Here is a 7,234-nt window from a genome sequence, read left to right on the forward strand (position 1 = left end):
CTGTATCTCCTGGATTACTTCCAGACTGTCTTCTCCAAACAGACGGTGGATGTTTACACTTCCATGAATGACCATATTGCCAAAGTGTCTCCTCTATGCCAGGATAATTGTCTCAGTGAAGTGTTCCAGAGCAACCACATGTTGTACCAGAACCATCTCTTCCTAATTTCCATTTGGCCCTGGTACTAAACCTGGATTACCTGCCCAGACTTTCTGTTTCCTCATAGTCATCTCCATGATGTAGTCCCAATGTCCCTCCATTGAGATAAACTTTTTTTCATCATGCCTAATAACATTAAAAGAAGGAAGGATGTCTGTTCCTTTGCTCTTAGGAGATCCCTTGGCTTTGCACAAAATAGTCTATCTCTCCATAGTGACCTTTTACAGTTTCTTACCAAGGGGCTATTAGGAGGAATTATATTAATGACATAAATTTAGTTCTTATATAAACTCGAAATGTACTCATGATTCTTAAAAGCCAACTTGCTAATGAATGCTATTAGTCACAAGAGGAATAAGGCATTAGGGTATGAGTAAATTGCTTTCTTATTCACCAAAGCTATTAGAAAAACAAAGTGCCTTTTTCTATTAATAAATATCAATTTTACAGTAAATAGAATATTTAAAAAATAATTACTTGTCCAGAAGTTTGGTATAAATGATTTATTTGCTAAAATATTTACCATTCACCTACTTTGTGCCAACATAGTGCTAGGTAGAAAAAGACAAACAAAAATAGCTCCTGTCCTAGAACTTATAGTATGGAAGTGAAGAGAGAAATATGATTAAACAGCCAAATAATAAAATAATAAAATATACAAGTGCCATTAAGAAAGGAGGAAAATTGAATGATTAAGACTAGAGAGTTACAGAAACCAACTACCTCTGGAGAAAGAGTTCAGGGAAAGCCTTTTAAAAGTTATATTTATTCAGAGCCCTAAAGGACTCAGTGGATAAAAGAGCAGGAGGAGAGATTCCAGGCAAAAGGAAAATGCTGTGCAAAGACTTTTAGGTTGCAGAAAACTTGGAATAATATTTAATCTGAAAGCAACCCATGGCTCTGAAGCATTGTGCTAGAGATCATGGTAGAGTGCTCTGCAGGGTCCAGTAGATGCAGGGCCTTATATATAGGTAATGATAAGAAATCTTAATTTTTTCCCAAGTTTATTAATTTTTAAGCAAGTGGATACCAGGACATAATTTATGGAAGATTTAGGATTTATTTAGGAAAAAAATATCTGCTTTGTGCGTAATCCATTGAAGAAAGTGTATGAGAATTCAGAAGGCAGAATTTGGAGCCTATGGCAGTTGTTTAAGTGAGAGACCAAACGTTTTAAATTTGGAAGTATCATTGTGACTATTCCTCTTCTGAGTTCAACTTAATTTTTGACTCGGTATACACAGCTTGATGCATTATGGCTGTGAAAGTCCAATGCAGTGATAGTAAACCACACATTTCACACTGATTAAGAAAGATGAATAATTTTCTTGACTTCTAAATTTCATACTGGAAGTTTGCTCCAATATTGTGGGAAGTGTAATTCAATGATTATTAGAACTGCAATTAGAACCATTGGATTGGTGCCAAATGAATATGTACTTCAATTCTTATCTAAAACCATGGCTTAAATACATTTATAATATATGGGTGAGATATATATATATATATATATATATATATATATATATATATATATAGTGTGTATATATATATACATGTGTGGGGGCAGCCCGGGTGGCTCAGCGGTTTAGCACCGCCTTCAGCCCAGGGTGTGATCCTGGAGACCCGGGATCGAGTCCCACATCTGGCTCCCTGCATGGAGCCTGCTTCTCCCTCTGCCTGTGTCTCTGCCTCTCTCTCACTCTCTCTGTGTCTCTCATGAATAAATAAATAAAATCTTTAAAAAAAAAATATATATATATATACGTGTGTATATGTATATATATTTATAGTATATGGTGATTTCTTTTTTACCTATATATTATATATATATAGGTAAAAATATATATATATAGCTATATATATATATATATATATATAGCTATATATAGCGTGTGTGTGTGTGTGTGTGTGTATATATATTTATAGTATATGGTGATTTCTTTCTACCTAGGGCTCAAATTGATGTGAGTAAATATAAATTAAATATTAAAAGCTGTCATCAGAAGGGAAATTTTCCACTAAAACACATACATCAAAGAACAAGAAGGTAATTAAATTTCTTGGCTTATATTTTTTTTGTTTAGCCATGACTGACTGTACTTTTACTGTTTTCAATGGTAACTTTAAAATTTTTATTTTCGGTGTCAGCTGCTGCCGCCAAGCCCCGACGCGCCCCCTTGCGCCGCGGATGCCTGCCGTCCTACATGCACTCTGGATTCCTTTTGGTTCGAAGTCCAAAATGGCAACTCTCAAGGATCAGCCAATTCAATATCTTCCTAAGGAAGGCCATATCCCCCAGAATAAGATTACAGTTGTTGGGGTTGGTGCTGTTGGCATAGCTTGTGCCATCAGTATCTTAGTGAAAGACTTGGCAGATGAACTCACTCTTGTTGATATCATGGAAGACAAATTGAAGGGAGAGATGATGAATCTCCAACACGCAGCCTTTACCTTAGAACACCAAAAATTGTCTCTGGCCAAGACTATAATGTGACTGCAAACTCCAAGCTGGTTATTCTCATGGCTGGGGCATGTAAGCAAGAGGGAGAAAGTCTTCTTAATTTGGTCCAGCGTAATGTGAACATCTGTAAGTTCATCATTCCCAATATTGTTAAATACAGCCCAAACTACAAGTTGGTTGTTTCCAATCCAGTGGATATCTTGACCTATGTGGCTTGGAAGATAAGTGGTTTAACCCCGTTATTGGAAGTGGTTGCAATCTGGATTCAGCCTGGTTCCGTTACCTAATGGGGGAAAGGCTAGGAGTTCACCCATTAAGCTGTCATGGGTGGGTCCTTGGAGAGCATGGAGACTCCCGTGTGCCTGTATGGAGTGGAGTAAATGTTGCTGGTGTCTCTCCGAAGAATCTGCACCCTGACTTAGGCACTAATGCAGGTTAGGAACAGTGGAAAGAGGTTTACAAACAGGTGGTTGACAGTGCCTATGAGGTGATCAAACTGAAAGGCTACACTTCCTGGGCCATTGGACTGTCTGTGGCAGATTTGGCAAAAAGTATAATGAAGAATCTTAGGTGGGTGCATCCAATTTCCACCATGATTAAAGGTGTCTAGGGGGTAAAAGATGATGTCTTTCTTAGTGTTCCCTGCATCTTGATAAAGAATGGAATCTCTGATGTTGTGAAGGTGACTCTGACTCCTGAGGATGAGGACTGTTTGAAGAAGAGTGCAGATATACTTTGGGGGATCAAAAAGGAGCTACAGTTTTAAAATTTTTCTAATGTATCACATCACTGTCTATACTACAACAAGATTTTAGTTGGAAGTTGTGTATATTGTCCTTATTATCTGACCTGTTATTCAAGTAGTAATATTAAAATGGGCTAAGAAAAACATCAGTTTCCCAAAGTTACAAATGGGAATGGTTCACAAGACCCTGCAGCTATATCCTGATGCTGGATGATATCAGTCTTGTGGAGTCCTAAATTAGTTAACGTAACATGGTTCTACCATCTCAGAGGCACCACTGCCAATGTCATTTATGCTGCAGTTACTCTTCAAACAAGATGTGTATTTACTGTTTTCTATAACTTCTATTCCTTCACCCAACACACAACATGCCTAGTCCATCTTTTTTTCTTCACTGGGATCCAATGTACAAATTCAATATTGCATGTATTGTACATAACTCTTCTAAAGGATCTTATTTTGTGTACTATATATGTCAGAATATAGTATATATTGCCATATAATGTAAAAAGACAATGCAACCAACTATCTGTCATACCAACTAAAATACCAAATAAATTTTGAACAGTGAAAAAAAATTATTTTCAAATCTATAAATTCATTCGATGAATAACTCTGTGATGACTTCATTTTGATTTCATGGTAAATAGTTCAGTGTACAATGAATTTCTTAGCTATTGATGTGCAAGTTTTGCCACTGGAAATATTCATTCAAAGGGAAATTAGCATAAGAGTTTAGAATTTTCATTTAATGAATCACATATTGATTTAACAAAGCTCTTTAGCAACAACTGGCTTTTCTCTTTCAAAGTTGCATAGCAAATAGTTATAATAACTTCAATACACATCATTTTGATCATAATGTAGTAATACAATACTTAAAACTTTTGGCTATGCATAGATGCAATTTAAAGTATGTATCAATGAATATAATTTGAATTATATACATAGATATAATTTGAATATGTAGTAGATGAAATTTGTAGGTTTATTGGGCTGTAAATTCACCTAATAATATACTTTCCTGGAATTCACATCTTCTATTCTGTCTCCTATTTTGATGGAGATATGGAAGAATTTATTGTTTTGTAAAGGACACCAAATTAGGTTTTATTCCCAGGGAAGAGAAATCAAAGATCTGAAAGTATTAAAACATGCATCCAAGATATATGCATATGGGAGGTGAGAGAAAATTGTGGAGGACATATATGTTCTTAGATAATATTCACAAAGCTGTTTGTCAAACCGAAGAGTTAGAAAGAAGAGCACTGAATTACTGGGAAATGTTGACTCCTATAACAGAATAACAAAATGATGTATGAGGTACAGATAAATCAGTCTGGCAGTTCTGAAACTATTTTTGGAAACATTAAAGGCTCTGGAAAGGCATAATTCCAGGCAGGCTGATGCACGATGTAGAACCTTAAACTTGCTTAAAGAACCCTGACCTGAATGTAGAAGCATTTTCTTGGGGTTTCTATTTGAAATGTGTCTTTCCTCTTATGAAAACAACCACCGAGGCAGACGTCAAAAAAATAAAAATAGTACCTAGAATCTAAGATGACCTATAGAAAATGTTTGGGAGCTTTTCTCTGTTTATTGGGTCAGATTATTGGAAAGCATGATATAAAATAATGACTTTCCATTCTAAAAATAGTCTAGACGTTGTTCAAATCATTATGCTCCAGATTGAGAAACAGATGCCTGAAATGAGTGTAGTAATCCATTTCAGATGGTCTTACACCTATTACTGGGCTGGAACCTGTATGTCTGTGGAGGGAAAAGGGTAATATTATACCTGATGAACCCGAACCATAGACCCCGGCTTTGGGTGTTTGCATCTTTTTTGCATCCCTTTGTTACAGAATTTGAGTTAACCAATATATAATCCAAGTAGGCAAATAGGAATGAGGAAGCTGCTCAAGGATTCTCCTCATGCAGGACTGAAGAGCAGCCTGGTTTCTTTTTTTTTTTTTTTTTTTTTGAGCAGCTTGGTTTCAAAGAAAAAAGCATTTAATAGGACAGTAAAGTGGTCTGTCTTTTAAAAAATCTATAGTGAGCTGTATATTCTGCCTCAGTGGAGACAATGAAGAATATATTCTGCAATATAAGGAATAAGAAAGGAGACATCTCTGACAGTCCTACAGAGAGAAAAAGACTAATGAGAAAATGTTATAAACAACTTAATACACTTGACAACATAGATGAAATGGAGAAATTCCTCAAAAGACATAAGCTACCAAGGCTCACTCAAAATTAGACTCTCTATGGTTATTAAATGAATTGAATTTGCAATTAAATATATTCCATCAAAAAATTTTAAACCTGGATGGCTTCACTTGCAGATGCCGCCAGATATTGGAGACAGAATGATGCCAGTTTTACATAAATGCTTCCAGATAACTGAAGAAATTTCTGAACCCATTCTTTGAGGCTACCAATGTCCTGGTGGAAAACCAGAAAAAAAGGCAAGACAGGAAAATAATTTATGAGCACTGATGCAAAAATTTTCAACACAATTTTAGTAAAATATATACAAAAATTCATCATGACTAAACGGAGTTGATCTTAGAAATGTAAGGTGGTTTAAAATTTAAAAATTAAGCAATGTGGAACGCCTTCAGCTCAGGGCATGATCTCAGGGTCCAGGATGGAGTCCCCCATCGGGCTCCCTGCATGGAGCCTGCTTCCCCCTCTGCCTGTGTCTCTGCCTCTCTCTCTCTCTCTCTGTCTCTCATAAATTAAATAAATAAATAAATAAAATAAATAAAATATTAAAAAAATAAAAATTAAGCAATGTAATTCACCATATTAATGAGACTAGAATTTTACAAAATCAGTCTTCATTGATTACAAAGCTCTCCACAAACTAGGAATAGAAAGGAACAGGAACTGGTAATGAACATGTACAACAAACCTAAGATTACCATCATACTTTGTGACAAAAGTTGAGTAACTTTCCCCTAAGGTTGTTTTTTTAAAGATTTTATTTAAGCATTTGAGAGAGAAAGGGAGAGTGCACATAAGCAGGGGGTGGGGAGCAGCAGAAGCAGAGGGAGAAGGAGAAGACACCCTGCTGAGCAGGAAGCCCAACAAGTCTAGTTGGGGCTCATGTAGGGCTCAATCCTAGGACCCGGGATCAAGACCTGAGCTGAAGGCAGATGCTTAACTGACTGAGCCACCCAGGAGCCCTTCCTCTGAGGTTTTCAAGGAGATGAGAATGTCCCCTCTTACATTGTTATTCTGTATATAAAAATCTCTTTTCCAGTGGCTTCTTTAAAAATACATACTTTACACTGGTTATAAGAAATGTAATTTCTTATAGCTTGCTATAGTTTTCATGCTTTTTGTGCTTGGGGTTTATTGAGCTCCCTGGTTCAAGGGATTTATATTTTTCATCAAATTTGGAGAATATTCAGCCATTATTTCTTCAAATATTCTTTTATGTTTCCTACTCTGATTCAAGAATTAAATTATATACCTATATGGCTGGCTGAAGTTATCCCATACCTCATTTATGATCAGAATTTTTTTAGTCTTTCTTTTTTTCTGTGTGTTTCATGTGGTTAGTTTATTTCTTTTTTTTTTTTTAATTTTTATTTATTTTAGAGAGAGAGCATGAGCTGGAGGAGGGGCAGAGAGAGAGGGGAAGCAAACTCCCTATTGGGCATGGAGCCTAATACAATGTGGGGCTCAAATCCACAACCCCAAGATTGGTCATGGGCTGATGCTTAGGTCATGAGTTGGATGCTTAACCCACTGAGCCACCCAGGCACTCCTCATGTGGTTAGTTTCTATTTCTATATTTCAAGTTCAAAGATTTCCTTCAATAATGTCTAATATGATATTAATTCCTTTTTTTTTA

At 36.0% G+C, this 7,234-nt stretch overlaps 1 pseudogene; it reads left to right on the forward strand.

Annotated features, from left to right (window-relative positions):
• The window catches only part of LOC100855996, a 28,135-nt pseudogene extending 24,117 nt beyond the window's left edge, over positions 1–4,018 (forward strand).
• Positions 4,019–7,234: the final 3,216 nt, after the last annotated feature.

This window comes from Canis lupus, chromosome 22 (assembly GCF_011100685.1).
Source record: "Canis lupus familiaris isolate Mischka breed German Shepherd chromosome 22, alternate assembly UU_Cfam_GSD_1.0, whole genome shotgun sequence".
Classification (NCBI taxonomy): Eukaryota; Metazoa; Chordata; class Mammalia; order Carnivora; family Canidae; genus Canis; species Canis lupus.